This window comes from Orcinus orca, chromosome 20 (assembly GCF_937001465.1).
Source record: "Orcinus orca chromosome 20, mOrcOrc1.1, whole genome shotgun sequence".
Classification (NCBI taxonomy): Eukaryota; Metazoa; Chordata; class Mammalia; order Artiodactyla; family Delphinidae; genus Orcinus; species Orcinus orca.
The window spans coordinates 29,393,191-29,414,741 of record NC_064578.1 but is presented as its reverse complement, the minus strand read 5'-3'; the positions used below and the strand labels follow the sequence as shown (position 1 = coordinate 29,414,741).

At 43.3% G+C, this 21,551-nt stretch overlaps 2 long non-coding RNA genes across 2 annotated transcripts in view; one reads left to right on the top strand and one right to left on the bottom strand.

The window, feature by feature from the left end:
• The window catches only part of LOC125962645 (uncharacterized), a 601,794-nt gene that overhangs the window by 406,451 nt on the left and 173,792 nt on the right, over nucleotides 1-21,551 (bottom strand). The gene's annotated exons all lie outside the window — the stretch shown is intronic.
• Nucleotides 17,030-19,915, top strand: LOC125962644 (uncharacterized). The gene is made up of 3 exons (XR_007474069.1): nucleotides 17,030-17,262; nucleotides 17,688-17,952; nucleotides 19,741-19,915. It is a non-coding gene; the product is annotated as an uncharacterized LOC125962644 (long non-coding RNA).

The window sequence follows — 21,551 nt, the reverse complement described above, 5'->3', positions numbered from 1 at the left end:
TCAGTTACTATATATTTGCAATATACAGAAAATATATTCATGTTTTCCCTTTGAGTAGCTGCCTGCTAAGTGCCTTCTGCCAGCAAAGGAAGACAAGGAGTCGATCTTTCTTTGGGTTCTGTTTTCCTTAAGAGGCAAAATGAGCACAAGAGGCCACAGTTCTACTGATGTTTACCAAAAACCTGTTTCTTGTTCCTAACAGAGACTTTGCAACCACATTACAAATAAATCGAATACCGCAACGGGGTACCCCAATCCTGCTCTATTGCTGAGGAGTATGCAAACATGAGATGGAGTTTCAAGTTTACAGGAAAAGGCAGGAGGGAGGGCCCTCTCCTTTTCTCAGATTTCCTTTATATTTAAGCTTCCCACCTTTGGGAGAGTTCATGGAGCTAATTGTGCATTTTCCCTTGTGTGAGTAAAGGATAAGTTGCCTGCTTTCACTTCAAATTGCCTGGCCCTCAATCAACATCACCATAAATGTGACAGATGAATATTAAATCCAAATATTTTATTGGTGCAGATAAATATGATTTGTAAAAAGAGTCAAATTAACAATCCATTACATACTAATGGGTTCTAATCAATAAGTTTAATTTGACTAAAAGGAGACGGGGGTGGGGGGTGGGGGGGTGGGGGGGTGGAGGGGGGGTGGGGGGGGAAGGGGAGGGAGGAGAGACTCAATTACACCCAAATGGTGCAATTTAAAATTATAAAGGTGATTGACTTCTACAACTTTTGAGCTATATTCTGACAGGGGCTTATGGAACCAAGGCCTGAGCTATGCTGAAAGTGGACTTCTGTCTGTGGTCTCCACACTCACATTTCCAATTATTTTTCTTTTCAAAATATTGCTTGGGCTTCCCTGGTGGCTCAGTGGTTGAGAATCTGCCTGCTAATACAGGGGACACGGGTTCGAGCCCTGGTCTGGGAGGATCCCACATGCCGCGGAGCAACTAGGCCCGTGAGCCACAACTACTGAGCCTGCGCGCCTGGAGCCTGTGCTCCGCAACAAGAGAGGCCGTGATAGTGAGAGGCCCATGCACCGCGATGAAGAGTGGCCCCTGCTCACCACAACTAGAGAAAGCCCTCGCACAGAAACGAAGACCCAACACAGCAAAAATAAATAGATTAATTAATAAACTCCTAAAAATAAAAATATTGCTTTAAATACAAAAAAATGCAGAGAATAATAAAAACAAGCTCTCACAACCCAAAAAGAAAAAAAAATTTGTTAACGTCAGATTTGCATCAGATTATTTTAAATGCAGTTTTTTGGGTTTTTTGCAGTACTCGGGCCTCTCACTGTTGTGGCCTCTCCCGTTGCGGAGCACAGGCTCCGGACGCGCAGGCTCAGCGGCCATGGCTGACGGGCCCAGCCGCTCCGCGGCATGTGGGATCTTCCCGGACCGGGGCACGAACCCGTGTCCCCTGCAGTGGCAGGCGGACTCTCAACCACTGCGCCACCAGGGAAGCCCTGCATCAGATTATTTTAATACAAATAAATCAATGCACATAAAACAAAAGTGTTTTTTGTCCCCCTCTCTGTCTCAACCTCTATTCTTTTCCTTCTCCTTCCCCAGAGGCTGGGCTGAATGTTGTGTGTTTCCTTCTTGCCCTTAGTTTCTTGTTAAATATATAGGGCTCCATAAGTCAGCACAGTATCACTGAATGCGTTTGTGAAATTCTACCACTGGCTTTTCCCACTTGACACCCTAAGTCATCTCTTTTAACATTCCAATTTGTGACTTTTTAAATTTTTTATTTATTTTTCCTCCATTCATTCCTCTACTGTCAGGCAATTGGAAGGAGCCAACCTACTAAGGTTATTCTGTCATCAGTTAGGAGAAAGGTGCCCACATCCCTTAGTTATAGACATAGATTTCATTCAGGTCCTAGGACAGGCCACACAGCCTCATCTATGGGAAGATCTACATCCTCTCCTCCACGGCTCAACCACTGGAGATCCAAGGTACAAAAATATCCCCTCCTCCTCCTTGGCCACTGCTCTTGAATTTTATGCGAGGACGCCGATCCCTTTGGCTCAAGCTGGCAGGAGCCTTTGAGCATGAAACGTGCCTCCTTCCCTCTTTTCTCTCCCACTCTGTGGCAATAGACAGAACCAAAATAAAGAAGGAAACAGACAAGGCTTTTATTTGCAGCGGCTTCTGCCTCTTCAGACGGGGCATCTGCAGCGCATCCATAATCCTTGTGTCAGTCTGCTCCCTAGCGTCGCCGGCCAGGTCCAGCATCTGACAGCCTCCAATCTGAAACTGCCAGCAGCTCCTTTCTAAGAAGCAGCTCACAGTTCCAGCCACCCTCCCGCAGAAGAGGAACAAAGCCCAGCGGACTATCTTGCTATCTTCTGGGTGGCAAGGAAATCTCAATTATACACCCAAGGGATGTGGTTTATGAAAAACTAGAAAGAATGTTTAAATTGTATACGTAAATTGTTTTGTTTTACAAGCTGGGGTAAATCAGCACATTTGCAGCCCATATTTATCTGATCCACTCCATAAGACTCTTTTTGAATGTATGCCATTGATGTGGGATAGATGCCTATCCAAAACATAACCGACCCCCTAAATTCAATTAGGGCATTAGGGGGCAAAATGGAAATTTTGCTCTGGGGTTAGTCAAGACTGCTGAGAACTTCTCGGAATAGTTCCTTGGCTGTAACCGAAGATTGAAATCGAAGGATACAATTTCCAGCGGATGCCGAGTAGTCAGAATATTGGCTCGGGCTCACCCTTTTAAGGAAAAGATGGCAAAGGAAATGCCCGCCTTTTACCTGATTTCTAGCTCATTTTAAAAACTCTCTTCTTTGTGTCTCCCCCAACATAGCATATTCAACATTTACTGAGCTAGATATAGGTTTCCTTAATGTTCTCTATCCTGATGATCATAAAGGGTGGAAGATGAGAATACCAAATTCCACAGATCAAACCATAAACTGGAAAAAAATACCCCAAGGAAGACAGTGTTTTATTCTTGTGCAACTCTTAGCAGCAGAGCACACCCCAAGGATGTGGTTGATGAAAAAGTAGGAGTGTTTAAACGTTATATGTAAACTTGTTTTGTTTTGCAAGCTGAGGTAAATCACAGATAGAGGTCACAGTGATGAGAAAAGTTTGAGGCGGCCTGGGAGCCTAAGCAGGAATAATCTCCTGGCTTTGACTGTGGGCTGCTGAGCCCTAATCACTGATAACAGCCATCAAGCAACCGAGGGGCTCCACTTCGTATTGATGTGGCATTTACTTCTCCAGAAAGTCCCCCACTCCAGCCAGCACTTATGGCGAGATAATTAATAGTCCCCTGAGTTATAGATTCTGAGCTAAAGGTAACACTACATAATAGAAGTCAAGGTCACCCATAATACAGTAGCTTCCATAACAAAGGGGATTATTACTGCAATTACCGTCCTGTTGGAAAGATTTTATAAGTTTTCGTCGTTTTAATTCTTAAATCTTCCTCTTGCCAGTCAAATTTAAACTCTCCGATTTATGATAGAGGACTAAAAAGCCTCTCCCACAAAAGCTTTCTCCCCCGAGCATTCAAGCGGCTTCTGGGGAGGTGGAGAGACAGAAAATGGTGATCGTATTTAGCAGCAAGGCCTTCGAAAAGTTTCCATAGGCTGGACCTCTCTACTTTGCTTTGCTCCTTCCTATGTTGTACCAAATACTAAAACACACTCAAATTCCACCTTAGATGTACTTTTTTTTTTTCTTTTGCTGAACAAAATGGGAAAGAAGTTTCTAGTTTTGTGTATAACATTATTTATTCATTTTCAGTGGATACCGTTCTTTTCTCCTTTTGCAACCAGTGATTTTTTTTCCCCCAAGTCTCAAACATTTTCGAAGGCCCTTGAGAAGTTTGGGCCTCTGGCCTTTTGCCTAATTTGTCCAGTGAAGGCAACAGCTCTGTTAACCAAAACCTAAATTGGACTTGAACCCAAAAGCGTGTTTCCCACCCAAACTATTCAGTATCTAAATTTGCTCCTGGCTGGAAGAACTCTAGTTCCTGTCATTTAAACCAAAAACAAACAAACAAACAAACAAACCAAAAAAAAAACAACCAAAACAAAACCTGTTTTAAAAGCTTCTTAAAAAAAAAGAGTTCAGGTCTAAAAATTGTAATTAATCTAATAAGACATCCTGCCCAAAGCAGCTCAGAAGCTCTGTGTGCCATTTGGGCGAGCCTCATGAGCATGGTGGTGACAGACAGCATCACACAAGTGCTTTCTGAAATGGTTTCTAACTAACACTGCACTCATTTTTATGACCTAGACAGTCTTGCCGTCTTTCTGTTTGGGACAAAAGAGCGAGCAGACACAATCATCTTTTGAGAATGATGGCATCGTCATTGTCTGCATAGCAGGACTGTAATTAAGCACCAGAAATAGGACAGCTGAGAACAGACAAAGAGAGGGGAAGGGAGGGACGGTGAACCGGCGTCACGGTGAGAGGCCTCAGCAAAGATAGTAGCTGAAATCAAGTACATGCATGGATGAGGTCATTCTGGGAAAGGCTGTGTGTCCGCATGGAAAAAATGTGAAGCAGGACAGAGGAAGGGAGACCCAATGAGCTACTTAGTGTTTTGGGCCCAGCTCACATGCCCCTCCTCCAGGCAGACCTCAGGGATGTCTCCTGGAAGAATTATTCATGTACCAAATATTTATGGAGGGCCTGCTATGGCCAAACATTGTTTCAGGTGCTGGAGATTCTCAGTGGTGACTGAAACAAATCAGGTCCATACCTTTTCGGGGACACCTAAATGTCAACTCCAGAAGGAGCCAGCCATGTGAAAATCCAGAGGCAGAGCATTTGAGGCAGAAGGGACAGTAATGGCAAAGTTCCCAGGGTGGACATAAGGCCGGTGTAACTCTGTAGGCTAAAGAAGGCCAGGGCACTGGAGCTGAGGATGCTGGAGGGTGGGGTAGGGGGTGAGATCAGAGAGGTGGGTGGAGCTTCATCACTTGGGATCTGTGGACTCCAGGTGAGGAGTTTGAATTGGGGTCTCTGTTGGAGGGTTGTAAGCGTGGAGCTGATGTGATCCTTTACTTGCACAGAACTGTGTGTATTCACAGGGGCCCTCCTTCCCAGGCTTCTCACCTCTGACCCGGTGCTTACAGGCAATGTAAACCATAGCAGCCACCTCATCAAGGTGCACGGAACCGAAAATGGGTCAGGATTTAGGTGCATACGCAGACGGTGAACGCCCACTTATTCTGGGTGCTACCCACAGACCTCACTTATGCTCAGCAGGTTGGTGGATGATGACAAATAAAATGAGAGCTGATTCTGAAACTAAACTCTCCTGGAGGGTTCAAAGAGGACACCAACAAAACCTTAATTGTCTTTGACTTCTCTCATCCCATAACTGACGAAGGCACATAAAAATGTATTGCTTTCCAGAAATCAAAAGGCCAATCATGAGTCATTTAATAACCACCCAAGTATAGCCCCCGTGGAGGACTGAATAAGAACACATGTGTGAAAGTAGTACACAAGAATTCGTTACATACATGAGCCAATGAATGAGTGATTCGTTACATACATGAGCAAATGAATGAATGGATTTCATCATCTGCGCCTCAGAAGGTGTCAAGAATTTTGGACCTAGATATCCTGCTTTGCTGCCTGAAGAAAAAGGATTCCCTCATCCCAGCTCTCAGCAATTCCCCTGAGTTATTTAGAGATCTTCTTTAGTGAGTGGAGTCACGAAGCATCAGAACACCAAGTCTAACCACAGCTGAAAACTCTGAGGCCCAGAGAGGGGAAGTGACTTGCCCAAGGTCACACAGCCAAACCAGGACTGAAATTCTACACTGTGCTCCTTCCAGTGTGCTCTGCTTCCTCCTTTTAGGATAAAGAAGGGCAGGATAAATTGATGGAGAACATACACCTGTAAGCATTAACTAACAAAGGAGGACCTGAGTGGCAGGTAGAAATCTCTCTCACTTTCCTCACTGGCCCTGATCTGTCATCCCGTAACAGGGCCCTTTCAGCAGGAAACTCCATGGTATGGGATTTCTAGGGCAAGGACTAGAAGAGGGGCATGAGCTTTGGGTGGGCACACCCCCTTAGTTTCCTCATCTGTAAAGTGGGTATAATTACAATACCTATTTTACAAGGTAGTAGTGTGGTAAATTAATCTACAAAAAGTTTATCACAATGCCTGGCATGTGATTAAGCCCTCAATAAATAGTAGCCATTGTCAACATTGTTTTTGTTTTTGTTTTTCTAATCATATAGAAAACACACATACAAAAAAATCACCCATTATCCCAAACCTAGAAATAACCATAGTTAATACTCTGGAGATTATCTTTCCAGTCTTTCTTCCAAGCTTACATAATATATACGACATATAAGCGTATATATGTTACACATAATTTATACACTATTTCATACTTTACTCATCAATCTCGGGTATATAATAAACATTTCCCATGTCATCAAATTCTTGCAAAAATATGATTTTCAGGGGTCTTTTAACCAATCTCCTATCACTGGTAATTCAGGTTTGTCAACTTTTTGCTATTGCAAATAGGGCTTCAGTAATTATTCTTAGACATAATTCTTTATAAATGTTTATGGTAATTTCTTCAGGAGAGTCCCTAAATGTTGACTTGCTGGGTCACAGGGCATGCATAGTTTTCAGGCTTTGGATAGAAATTGTCAAAGCGCCCTCCAAAAAGTTTGGATCACTTCAAATCCACCTAAGCAGGGTACAAGAGTTTATGTTCACATCTCCACCAACCCTGGGTAGCATCACTTTAAATACATTTACCTTTTAGATAGGCCCCAAATATTGCATCTCGTTGTTTTAAATTTCTTGATTGCTATGAAGGTTGAACTTTCATTTGTGTTGATTCATTTAGGAACTTCTTAGCTAAGTCTTTGACCTATTTTTCTACTAGTCGAACTAATGCACCTTAGTTGAACCAGTCTGTAAGAGGATGCTATATAACTGGGGCGCTAATGTTCTGTCACAGTGTTGACTGAACTATTTCTGCCGTATTTTGCTTGTAGGCTTTTAGTATTTTAATCAAAACTTTGGAAGAACGTAAGCTTGGCATCATGTGCATTTGGGTCTGATATCTAGTCATTGGTGACTAGACAATCTCATTCCCGTTCATTCCTGTTCCCCAAACTGTCATCCGTGTGGGACAGGAGTCGCTCCAATAGGGTTCCGCCTTGGTGACCATCTGAGTTCTCTTTAGCATCCCCTGGAGCCCCAGCACCACCCACCTTCCGGTAAAGACCATCTTTAAGGGCCTGGTGGTATCTGCACTTGGACTTCTCATTCCCTATTCCCAGGATATACATCTAACACCCAAAGGCTCTGGTGGGTCCCAGGTAAGGGATATTGTCTTTGAATAAAGCAGGGGAAGCGGGGGATGAAAGGAAGGGTAACAGCTGGGGTTTTTTAAGCAAACTAATTTAAGTGAGAAAATCAACTTTCCTCCTGAACAATGTGGCAACAACCTGAAAGCTGTGAAAGATGGTGCTAAAGCTAAGGAACTTGTGAGGAAAAGCTTTTATCAAAAGCCCAAGGGGGAAGCTGACTGTTTCTGTGCTTACAAAGGACCTCCCCAGCCTGCAGGGATAACCCACCATGACTCTTCCTTAACCCACCAAGGATCTCCTCATCGGCCCCATGGGTGACCTCTGAACAGGACCACGTGGTGACTTTAGTTGATGTGATGGACATTCACGCCCCCAGCTTTACTCTCCCTCCTTCTAGTGACAGGATTCCCATTTCCCTCTGGCAAATCCCATTCTTGGTTCATGTCTTTGAGGGAAAGTTGGCTCCAAAATCAGCTCGAGGGGTGGGGATTTGACCCACGCTTGGCCAGTCACAGCTGTGCCATACTTGTGGTCTCAGCTATCTGTGTGAGGATGGGCACAGGATTCAATTCAGGCCAATGGGAGTCAAGCCCGGCACTCCGGCCCAAACCTTCAGGGCTCAGAGCTCTGAAAGCCTGGCACTGCTGGTTGCCATCTTGCCATCCTGGGATCCCATAGGGAGAAGCCAAAGGGAGAGATGGGGATTAGTGAGCCCATGGATGAAGCCATGCCTAGATTTTCAGTGATGTGAACCACTCAACTCCCTATTTTAAAATTAGCCATTTTGAGTTGGGTTTCGATCACTGACTGTGGAAGGAGTCCTAAATAATACAATCTAGTCCATCAATCGGATCTCTGCCTTGAACAACTGAATTGTAGATACCCATTAACCCAAACCCAGATGAGGTTCTGGACGTGCCAGTTCAGTGTGTGTGTGGGCGGGGTGGGGGCCATTGGTAGCCCAGTGAGCTCCTAGGAAAGAGACCTGGAAACGTATGTGAGGAATAGCTGAAGAAAGCAGAGGAGGACTCCAGGGAGATGTGACAGCCTGTTGTCATGGAGACCCCACAGCATAGACCATTGGAGGAAGGGTTTTTAGAGCTGGGTTTTAACTCAATATGAGGAAAAGTTACTGACTCTCAGATGTGAGGAGGTAGTGAGTTCCTCTCCCCTGGGGGCATATAAGAGGAGAGTGCCTAACAGGATGTCATTGGAGAGATTCAAGGATCAGACGCAGGTTGAACTATTGATAGATACCCTTGACGTTCCCGCTAACCCTGAACCATGATGCATCTGTTTCCCGGATGCAGAGGTTGGTGTTCGAATCAGGTCTTCCTCATTTGTGACCCAGCTTTTCCTGCAGGGAAATTATGTTTATGATGGTAGAGGGATGCTATGAAGATGATTAAAATGACAGATTCAATGCATAAAGCAAGGAACAGAAATTGCCCTTAAGAGTAAGGCTCCTACACCCGACCCAAACCCTTGCCAACTTCTCCTGTTACCCAACACTTACACACACATTAGGGGCACCCCGAAAAGGAATTTAGCTCCCAGAGACCCAGATTTGCAGGCTGGGTAGATGGGGGGGCAGGGTTGATATCTGGACACTGCACCAAGGTTTGCCTTACTTGGGTGTCAGGAGACCCCAATGGCTAAAGGGCTCTTGTCTTGGTCAGCTCCTACCAAATATGGGATTCTTGATCCCACTGCTGTTCTCTCTCCTCCTCTTAAGCCAGAATCACCTGTTCTTTTCTAAAATGGAAGCTGAGTCATTCACCCTCCCGTGCTCTTAACACAAGTGGCATTGCTATGTCTCTTTCAAGTTTTTGTTAGTTTTTTAATAGTATAGATTACCGTTATATTGTACATTCATATTTGGGGCATTATTTTGAGAATCATTTAATATTAAAAAATTTTTTTTCTAGTTACTGGTGTTTGTTTTTCCATTTTGATACTTTTAAAGTGTGTGTGTGCAAGTGTGTGCTCGTACATGCATACTCTGTTGCTATTGTTCAAGTCCAGTTGAAAAGTTCATGCAAAAAAAAAATTTCCGAGATACAGATTAGCTGTTTCTTGGCTCCTTCTTTTTTAAAGAATCTATTTATTTTGCCGTGTCAGCCATACCTGCACTACAGGTGTTTTTATGACCTTTCTGTAGGTCTAATAGAACCATTGAGAGGAAGCTATCTTTTTACTAAACTTCCTTTAAAGATAGAAAAGAGAAGCTTTCCCTTTATCTCAGCATCTTTCCTCTCTCCTTCTTCTGTTAGTGACTTTTCCCCTCTCCCTCATTTGGGTAAATACTTATCATGCCTGGGACTCTTATGATCCATAATCCACAAAAAATAAAAAGTACAGATGTTTTTCAAATGGGCCAAAATGGACATTTTCCATATCTCACTCCTCAGGGTATTTTATTACTGATTTTTATTTAGGGGAAAAGATGCATCATCCCTTTTGGCAATGGAACCAAAGCTACAGCCTGTCTTTAAAAGCTATGTCCTTGTAACCCTAATGGGAACACCTGGTATGAGTGGACCTGTAATGAGAAAACTATTCCTAAAATAAAAATGCCAAAATACCAACAATGTTATCTTCGGGGTCTGAGACATAGGATAAATTTTTATTTTCATTTTTATCCTTTTCTATGGCTTCTGGATTTTCTACAGCCATCATGTGCTAGTTTAAAAAATAATTGAATAATATGTGAATACATATTCCTTGAAAAAAATGAAATATTACGTATAAGGTTGAAGTCTCCTTTGATCTCTACCCCTTCCCACCCCAGCTCCTTCTCTAGAGGTAACCCGCTGTTATCAGCTTAGTCTGGATCTTTCTAGAACTATCTCTTATTAATTTACACACACGCGCATGTGCACACACACACATACATAGGCATTCATGTTCTTCAAGGGAAAAAACAAACAATGAATTTGGTGGAAGGATAGCCAAGAACACTTACAAATGTTAGAACAAGAAAGAGTTTTAAGGGCTTTTCCAGCACAACTCCCTCATTTCACAAATGTGGCACTCGGCTCACGGGAGCCTCTTTTCCCAGGAAACCGCACTCTGATGTGAGCCATATTTTGATATGTGGGTCTTCAGATGAGCAGGAAAATGTGTAAATACTCGTCTCCCAGGCCTGAGTATGATTTTTAATAATCGAATATGGAACTCAGCCAACATTTTATTCAGGCACTAAATTTAAAAGTGGAGCCCAGAGACTTTAAAAAATTTATGATTCCACAAACGCAGGGAATCTTCCCCCACGATCACTATCTCAGAAGTAAAAGCGTAAAACCGGCCCTGCGCGGCTTGGCTCTGCTTCCCGAGCTCCAGCTCAGGGGTGTTCTGGAGTCTCAAGAGAGCTCCGCAGGCTGGGGTCCCTCCAGACGGCTGCGGTGGGGAGGTGTCCGCTCCCACCCCCATCCCTGCCGCAGGACTCAGGAGACCTCCCGAAGCCATTTGGCTACCTTATCGCCCCTCTCCCTGTCCTACAGCCCTCGGAGAAAGCGCCTGAGTGCCCTCTGATAAAGATAGTGCTTCGACTTGAAAGAGTAATTGCTGACACACATTACTGTTTCCCTGGAGGAAATCAGTCCAGGCAAATCCTCTACAAACCTAGGACAGCAAACGCGGCAGATTATGATGGGAGACGGCTTGGTTTTTGGTCTCCCTTGTGAAGTAGCTCTGTCTCGTTTTCAAGACTCCGAATGCCTGCCATGCCCACAAAACCCTCAATCCTTCCCATCCAGCCTGGCCCGTCACCAGGATCTGGACCTCAGAGGTTTGGGCAAAGCTTTACTCTCACTCCCTGCCCCTTGGAGACTCGTGGAATAGAGCAAACCCCTCCTATGTGAGGGTCCAAGGACTGGGGGCCAGTGGATATCCCTCCACCCCAGAAGGAAGAAACCCACTGAACAGAAAGTACTTTCATAGGAATTTGTGTATGCCAGAGCTCATTCACTCATTCATTCATTCATTTGACAGTATTCATAAGGACCAACTATGTGCTTTCACAAGCATATATCAGGTAATGATAAGCTCAAGAAAGAAAAATAAAGCAAGGCAGAGAAGATAGGAAAGGCAAGGGGGAGGATTTGTCATTGTGTAAGTGGTGAGCAAGGATGACCTCACTGATTGGGTGACATATGAGCAGAGATCAGGAGGAAGGAAGGGTGTAGACCATGCAGCTATCTGATGGAAGAACAGTCCAGGCAGTGGGAACAGAAAGTGCAAAAGTCCTGAGACCAGAGTAACAAAAATGCAAGTCTGGCAGGATAAGGGAGGGGGCAAATGGGAAATTAGATTGGGAAAGGAGATTATTTATGCATTGTAAGGATTTGAGATTTCCTTCAAGTAAGAGAAGCTATTGGAGGGCTTTGAGAAGAAGAATGACATAATCGGATTCCGATTTTGACAGAATCACTCAGATTTAATTCAGTAAATACATGACAAGAATGGAAGGAAGGAAACCAGATAGGAGGCCATTGTTGTCATCCAAGCAAGAGATATTGGTGGCTTGGACCATGTTAGTAGCTTGGGGGTAGTAAGGAGTAGGAGAGGCTTGGCTTACAAGATTGGGAAAATGGAGGTATGTTCCAAAATGGGGACATTACAAAAGAACCAAGTCATAAGGAGTGGGAGACTTAGGAATTTGGTTTTGGACATGCTAATTTTGAGATTCCTTTTAGACACTTAAGAAGGTAGAGAGTCTGAAGTTCAAGAGAGAGGTCTCATCTGGAGATACGTTTTATGATGGTATTTAAAGCCATGAGACTAAATGAGTAGCCAGAGAAGAAAAACCACCAAAGGCATGAATAAAAGCAGAGAAGAGGGGAAAGGGACGGAAGGGGAATGAAAGGAAAGGGGAAGGAAGGGAAGGATAGGAAAGGAATCTGAGGGCTGAGTCCAGAGATGCTTCAACATTTAAAGATTGGGGAGAGGGCTTTCCTGGTGGCGCAGTGGTTGAGAGTCTACCTGCCGAGGCAGGGGACACGGGTTCGTGCCCCAGTCCGGGAAGATCCCATGTGCCGCGGAGCAGCTGGGCCCGTGAGCCATGGCCGCTGAACCTGCGCATCCGGAGCCTGTGCTCTGCAACGGGAGAGGCCACAACAGTGAGAGGCCCGCGTACCGCAAAAAAAAAAAAAAGATGAAGTCTGAGACTTGACCGTGAGATTTAGCAACATGACCTTGACAAGAGCTTTCTCCGTGGAGAGGAGCCTGATTGAACCAGGTTCAAAAGAGAGTGGAAGAAGTAGAAGAAGATAATGAGAAGAAATAATTAGTTTGTGAAATTCCATAACCTTAAAGCTTGGGGTGATGAAAAGGCACCCAGTGCCTACATGGATTTCCATGGAAGTGCAAGACACCAGCTGCTCATTAGGCATTGCATTGCCACATGCCTACACTTGAGAATTTACCAAGTGTTCCAAGTACTAAAAAAAAAAAAAAAAAAAAAAGACGGGCTTTTATATAAAGTACAGCGTCTCTAGCACCCTCTTTTCAGTAGGAAAAAAAATCCTATAACACAAATGAAACTAACCATATAGCTGTCCAGTGAATGGCCCCGACTGGACACATTCCTTATTATTGAGGTTTGGAGGATTCTGTACCTCTCACTTAAACATTTAGAGACTATTGGACAATTTGGCTTTTTTCCAAATCAACAGGAAAAGAAAAATATCTGGTCTTCAACAATTCATCTATTTAAAAAAATCATGACCCAAGTGTAGTAGTCATAACTATCATTGTTTAGTTGTTTAAAAGACTACAAGTTAATTGTGTTTTCACATGCATCATCACATTGGGTCTTCCCAGCTATATAAGATGGCAAGGACAATTATCTCCACTTTACAGAACAAGAAATGGAGGGTCAGAGAGAGTAGAGACTGGTGCACATTTGCTTAGAAAGCAAATGGTGACCCTTCACACAGCATTATTTCTTCTGGCTCTAAACTCTGAAGGGATCCCAATGTTTCCAAATGCGTACTTGCTGTGGGACGGATGCACACGGCACTGATGTGAGCCGGAGAGCCAGACAATTTCTCCCTGGACATTTCCCCTGCGTGGAGTGGATTTTTCCACATACTGCAGTGGCTTCTTCTGCCCAGATGGGTATCATGGGCTGACCCTGAGTGAACATGGAAAATCATCTCTAAATGCCTCTGCAGGCTCTAGGAAACAAGGAAAGTTCACCATATTCTTCGTACTTCACATAACCAACTAGTGTGTCCTTATCTTTTACAAATGTTCAATGATGGTTGCCGAGACTTCCCACTGACCATGTGGACAATATGTCAAATGACTAATTGGCAAACACAATGTTTCCAATCAGAGTCTTGATAGATCACTGCACTGTTCCAATGGAATGCTGCCCAGCTGTTAAGTCCTAATGGTAATGGGTCCATGTTGTCTTTGACCTCACATCCAAAGTTCTCAGTTTTTAAATATTATTAATGTGCAGTCATTGGGTATGGATTTATTTTAATCAGCCAGCAACGGCCACTGTTGTATTGAAACACGAGTAGATAGACATCCACAAATTAAGAAAAAGTTCGGAAACAAACTCAAATTTACATATTCATTTGTTTGATGAAGGAGGTGTTTCCAATAAGTTAGGAAATTAATAATGATTTGATGAACTTGTGCCAAGGAAATTGATTAACTATTTAGAAAATACAAAGTTAAAGCCTCACCTCACTCTCCCTGCTCAAATGAATTCCATCTCAATTAAACACATAAATGTAAAACTAAAATAATACAAGAAATAGACCAAATGATAGGGAGCTTTTGATCCGACCTTGAACTGGAGAGGATCTTTGTAAATATACACACAAGGAAGGGAGCTGTATATGAAAATACTAAGGATTTGACGAAATATTTTTCTATTTTAATTAAAATAGGACCGTGCTACTCATGGCCTCCCCCGACTCTTACTGTCAAAATCCCTTTTCCACTCCTTCCTTCTGTCCCCGAGGTCTTCCAGTTTCCAAGGAACATCAGGGTAAAATTACTCACTCATCTTGAGAAAGGGAAACCAAAGACCCAGAGAAAGAAAGCAGCTCATCTAATTACAGATAGCTTGTAGTGGAGAGCTAGACAGCCTGGGTTTGACACTCAGCTCTGCCACTGATTAGCTGTGTGACTTTGGGCAAATCACCTCCCCTCTCTGAGCTTCAGGGTCCTCAGCTGTAAATTAAGAGGGAACTAACACTGTCCTAGTGGTTTGTTATGAGGATAAAATGAGTTAACCTGCAAAGTACTGGCAACTGTGCCAGCTCTATAGCAAGTGCTCAATAAATGGTAAGTTTATTATTAGGCTAGGGTTAGCCTTACCTTATCCTGGAAGACAGGGTTTAGATTATACATGTCTTCACCACGTGATAAGAGCTGGGCCAGTATCAAGCCCTCAAGAAATACTTATTTTAGATAGAAGCTGAGTAGTTGTGTATAGCGTCATTACCTTGAGATCTATTCTTTTATTTTAGCCTCACAACAACATTAGGATGCAAACATGGTAAATATGATTGTACCCATTTCAAAGACAATAAAACTGAGATATGGAAGGCCTTGCCTACAGCCACAAAGACTTGGGTTAAGCTCAAATATCCTGGCTTCTCCACTATACCCTTACACTTAAACCTTAACCTTGTCCCCCTGCAACCAAACTACCAATAGCCATGGTGTTTGTTCTTGTCATCAAAGGCCCCCATTTATTGAGCTTATCATGTACCCAATCCAGCGCTAATGCTGCACATGTCATCTCATTTAATCCTTAGAACAATCCTGTGACTAGACATTACTGTGCACATTTTATACCTAAGGAAACCAAGAGTTAAATAACAAGCTCAAGGTCATACGGGAACAGAACGAAATCCCTATTCAAATGGAGGCCTTTGTGGTGACAAAGCCCAGGTTCTTTGCCATTTCTCTAAACCAGGAGAGAAACTGGGAAGCAGAAGGGCCCAGTTCTTGCCTTAAAGTGGTCTGGAGTCCCTTGGGAAGATACCACCCCCTGAGACTAGGCATCACCAGGATTCAGACCCAATCTGTCTGATCTGGGGGCTTGTACTTTCGTTCCCATGTTATTCTGCCAATTAGTCCAAAAACAATAATACTGAAATATTAAATGCTATTAAAATACTAAAACAATGATGCTGAAAGAAATCATTGTGAGCCTACCCAAAAACAAAAGCACCAGGCCAGGCTATCTGGGTACCACAGAGACGGATCTGTTGATTATTAATACACCAATGGATCCAACCAACTGATGTTGATTCCTGCTGTGTGCCAAGCACTGTTCTGGACGCTGGTGACATAGCCACATCACGCCAAAGAGTTTGCAAAAAGGCTGGGGCGAAGAGACATAATTAGACAACTAGATAAGTATTCTTTAAAGACGAAGGTAATAGTTTGGGAAAAGAGTTGGTTGGCTTCATAGTTCCAAGAGGTGGATGGTGGTCTCTGCTTTCAAAACACTCAGGACCCTTTTGAGGAGGCAACACACACAAATCATGAAGAGACAAGTTCAAAGACAGAAGTAAATAGTGCAGGTGATGGTAGGAAGGCAGTAAATGAATTGCCAAATGAGGAGTTTGAACAAAACATGATACTGGGAGGGTGAGTGGAAGTTGGGAAGCTGGGGAGAGCTCATGCAGGCTTCAGGGCCTAAGCCTGTATATCTGTGACTTAGATCCATATATAATCTTATTTTCCTGAGTTTAAAATGAAAGAAAAAGTAAAAGAGGAAAGATGTTGTCTCCTTCCCCTGCCGCCCTTCCGCCTCCATTCTCAATCTTGCGAGTTGTCACGCCTCTCTCTCCTGGATCGCACACTCCACATACCCCCGTGTCTGATGGAAATTGAGGCAGGGAGGAATTGTGAGAACGTGTTCCCTTTGCCTTTCTCAGCCCTTCCCCAAATCACTTCTGACCCCACTGTTAGGAGACAATATTGAAAACAGTCCAAAATCACCCCACTAAAAACATGGATCAAAAAGTCACGACTCCTGGACATGTTTTTAAAATTGCTTAGTTGCATGCAAGTCCCTTTAGTGCTGGAAGGATTTTAATAAAATTGATTTTCTGAGTATAGCCTTTTAGCAGCTACTGTATAAGCTTGAAATATGAACGTTTCATTGTTGAAAGTGTTTCATTTTTGCCCTGTTACTAATGATGAAGGGAAAGTGTGGGTTTGGAATTTTCCATGGCTGACATTCTCATAATTAAATAGTGTTAATAATAAAGCTCTTGCAGATTTTAAACAAACTGGCATAGAGGTGGAACAGTTTGCCGTATTTCATTTAGAGACCGCAGCAATTAGCCTTTAATGAATAGTACACAGTGACATAGAAGGGCGTCATTTCACCCCGTCGTTTATTTGCCAAATCACAAAAGGCGACGTTTTCATTCTACTGATTGAAAATGATTCTCAGGGTTTCTCCTGAAAGCCTCTTAAGTAATTGCATTGTGAAACTGAAAAATAAATAAATAAAACGAAAGGGAAGAACATTAATTGCTTTTAATATCTCCGGTCTAATTTCGGCCAAGCTTAGCCGCGCTAATAGCTCAGGATCTCAAGCCATACAACAATGGATCAAAAATAGAAGGCTCATCGTAGTTGATATATTTAGAGGCTGATGTTTTTCTTTTCTAATTTGAGGAGAGATTTGTTCCCAGGCACATTGTGACTCCTCTCTGTGAACTGACATGGGGGTGTTTTTATAGAGGACTCACCGGTGGGGTGACTCTGAAGTCATTGCCAAAGGAAAATGACAACGATTATCCTGAAGGTGAGATGAGAAAGAGCTGCTACAAGGTCAAGGTTGTGAACAACAAAGGAACGGTTATCTTTTTAAGGTCTTCCTCCAAGCTTTTGCGGACAAAGACAAATTATTTTTAAAAAGGTAGGTGGGCTCTAGAACTATGTTTTCCACACTTGAAAATATTACTTCTTATCTCTGAGACTCGATTTTCTTATCTGCAAGATCCGTGGAGGAAGGAAAGACAGGAAATATTGACTCAGCTGGATAAATCCTAACATCACCTGGATGCTGTTAAACATTCAGATTCCCAGTTTCCATGTGGGATCTACTGAATTGGAGTTTCCAAGGAAAGGGCTTAGGAATTCTGCCCTTTATGAAAGCACACTAGGGGCTCCTGAGTACAGGCTTCCCCCACTATTCGAAAATTCGAATTTAACACCACCTCGCGTTTAGGAAAGACCTCCAGTAGTACATGTTTTCACTAACCGAAAGAAATTCAAAGAAGGTTTTAGCCTTTAGGAAAAAAAGGCAAAAAGTGAAGGTAACATTCAGAGTTTGTTTTGCAGGAGCCAGTACAGAGGCACCTGGAAGAGTGAGCGTGCTGTTGCCAGGCTCCTTCCCAAGAACTACACTCAGCATCTCAGCATCAGGCTGCCATAGCTTTGAACTATGAGCTATGAACTCATAGTATGAACTATGTATCTGTGAGCATCTGTGCTTTATCTCGATTTATTTTGTGCATCTGTTAGAAAGATGTGTCACGACGTAATTGCTTCTTCATACAAAAGTACAAAACGTTGTACTTTTGGACTGCGGGGAATCCTGTACCTGGTAAGTCTGGTAAGCACTTACCTTGACATCTTTGGACCTTCCAGTTCCACAGCTGTTGACAAACTCAGGTCCAGCCTTCCTGTGAGGCAGTGCAAAGTGGGAGAAAGCAGGGGCTCCCTGCGTGGGGCTACTTGAGGAATCACAGGTCCCCAGCCTAAGAAAGCTCTTCCAACCAGTCTACCACGGTGCTGCAAACGTCCCCATCAAGGTCACAATTCACCCTTCAATGTGATGCTGAATGAGCAAGGGTTGTGTTGAAATAACTTTCTAGACTCAAGATGGAGCCACTCCTGCCCGGGGTGCCAGGTCAGCAAACCAAAACTCAGGCAACTTCTTTGTTCCTCTAAATGCCCCGCTGGACCAGAAACACAGGATATCCAGTCAGCCAGCCCCCAGATGCCAAGCCAACTCTGGGCTCTATACTTATTTGCTTGTTCCTTTTCTGTTTTCTATCTATCTCTTCCTTGTTCCTTATTCTTTACACTATAAAAGCTTCCTGCCTCCTGCCCCATTCTGCAGTTCTCTGGACCCTTGGGAACAGACACTGCCCAGTTCATGGAGCGTTCAAGTTTGTTTGTATCACCTATATGGTCTTCTTTAATCATTTTCAACAGTTTTAACAAGGATTGGGTGGAAGGTCACCTGAGGATGGGAGAGGCAGAGGCCCCACGGGGGGACAGATGCTCAGTAGGGAACGGTGCAAAGACAGACCAAGAGACAATTAGAATATCACATGTGCACCCCCTTCTGTGTCCTAAGACCTGACTGATGCAGGGGTCCTTCCCCCTTCTGGGTCTCAGAGTGCAGTAGTTGAACAGGCTACAGGATGCAGTAGTTGAACTAGACACTAAAGGCAACTTCAGGTTCTGACATTACAGCTCATAACACTGGGCAGCTTTGCTGGGCTGGTCCTGACTTCTCCTTGGAAAGTCTAACCTAATTCGGCTTTGCAGGAAGGGCCTGGGTAAAGTGCCTTGATTTGGCCTTCTAGTGAATTCCAGATGGGTGTAACGGGAGCAGGTCTAATCCAGGATGGCCGGTATTAACTTCACAGGCAGGCGTTTTAGAAACTAGACAGCCTTAAAGACTGAAAAATAAGATTGTTTTGTTTGTTTTGTTTTTAATATCCTGCTCTTTCTAAATAAGGAAAAATTAAGAACTGCTTGATATAAATACCTGTCATCAGAAACCAACCTATTTTTAAACATTTTAATCTTTTAGTACTATTTAACTTTTTTCTCAGTCCTCTTGCAAACTCATTGGTAGGACATGGTCCGTATAACCTAGAGCACCTTGCACCTTGGCAAGGTGTTCAATATGTGTCAGGAGAACTAACTGATATATTAATAATTTATTTAGATATCACTGTGCTAAATACTTTCCATGTATTTTATCATCTAATCTTCCTAATCATCCTTAGATCTAGGCAGGTAGGTGTGAAGTGGCATCTTACTGTGGTTTTGATTTACATTCCCCAGTGATTAGGGCTGTCGAGCGTCTTTGCAAGGGCTTATTTGGCCATTTGTGTGTCTTCTTTGGGGAAATATCTATTCAAGTCTTTTGCCCATTTTTGAATCGATTGTTTGGTTTTTTTCTGTTGTTGAGTTGTGGAAGTTCTTTACATATACTGGACAGTAATCCCTTCTCAGGTATATTATTCACAGTCCTATTCCATGGGTTGCCTTTTCACTTTGTCGATAGTGTCTTTTGATGCACAGAAGTTTTTAAGTGCGATAATTCAATTTTTCTGTTTTTCTTTTGTTGCCTGTGCTTCTGTTGCACTTCAAGAGCTTGAGTGATTTGGGGGACTTCCCTGGTGGCAGAATGATTAAGAATCCACCTGCCAATGCAGAGGACGCTGGTTCGAGCCCTGGTCCAAGAAGATCCCACATGCCGCGGAGCAACTAAGCCAGTGCGCCACAACTACTGAGCCTGCGCTCCAGAGCCCACGAGCCACAACTACTGAGCCTGCATGCCGCAACTACTGAAGCCCACGCGCCTAGAGCCCGTGCTCCGCAACAAGAGAAGCCACCGCAATGAGAAGTCCACACACCGCAGCAAAGAGTAGCCCCCGCTCGCCGCAACTGGAGAAAGCCCACGCACAGCAACAAAGACCCAATGCAGCCAAAAATAAATTTTAAAAATTAAAAAAAAAAAAAGAGCTTGAGTGATTTTGATGCAGCCAAATTTGGGAACCCTAAATCTGGTCCATAATCTAAACTTTTTTTATTTAGACAGTGTGACGCTCACCTCCCTCGCTTTTGGTTTTTCCAAACAAAAACTCACTCAGAAAAATCTATCTTTAAAAGAGAGAACTTCTTGAATGAACAGTTCTTTTCCAAATGAGAACCTGATCCCCAGTCCACCAATATCCTCCAGCAATAACTTCAGAAGAACCTCCACAGGTTTAAAAAGCGTTGTTCTGGGATCGAACACCCCACCTTTTTAAATGGGACACTGAGTCCTGGGGAAGGAAAATGAGTTTCTAGAAGTGGCTGCTCTCTCTGCTGCCTGCCCCTTTGTACTCTGTCTGGAGACCCCTGAGGGGATCAGCCATGGTTGATGAAGGGAGAACCCCTTGATTCCTGGCTGGTCAAGATGACCAGCTGATGTAAAAATCAATGAAGAAGATGTTTCCATGTGTATGGAGAGCTTTGGAATAAAAGCACAATGCTAAGGTAAAATAAGACAAGTTTTCTATTTTTCAAAGGAAAAAACATCACCCAAGTTTAACTAGGTAATTAATTAATTCACAAGTAGGACCAAAGTGAGAGAGATTGCTAAACAATAACAGATGATAAAGAATAAACCTTAAGGTAAGTGATGATGGAGAAGATGAAACAGTTTTAGCTTGGAATCCTATTACAATTCTATTTCAATATAAATAAGCTGACACCAGAAGCAAACGATTAACCCCAAAGCCACTGGCTGTTCATTAGCTAAGGAATAATTTTACATTTCATTATTGTTCGTGTTGGCTAAATTTCCATTAAAACCAATTTAGTAAACTGGCCGTCTTATGGGCTTGAAATTAAAAGGAGGAAGAGAAGGCAGGGCGGGGACAAAACAGAGGCCATCATTTGAGCAGCGAGGGACGGAGAAACTCATGGGGGTAGATTGCCACTTTAATTAAAAATAATGTCTCAATTCACTTTCAAAATGAGCCTCCAGAAAGCGCCTGGGAAATTTTCCCTGGCCAGAGCGTCTGGCTCGTTCACCAAGTGGGTGATTTCTGTTGCTGGGATTTCTGACTGAATGGAGAAACGGCCGGCTCCCTCCCCCGAGGTCAGCTCCCTACCTCCTCAGCACAGCAGCTTCCAGTCGGGGAGAAAGGGCCTCGAGCTCCTCAAATACTAGTCCCAGAACCTGGACAAGGAAGCCGCTGCTTCATTCTCTGGGCCTGCGTGCAGGCTTAAGGACTTGTACGTAACATAAAATGTGACCCAAATACCAATGACTAGCTTAGCTCACATCTAAAGAGCATTCACTTTAGCCATGCCCTGTACGAAATGCTTTCATGAATCAACTCACTTAATTCTCTAAGGAAGTAGATCCTATTTATATTCCCATTTTACAGATGTGAAAGCTGGGATGAGTGA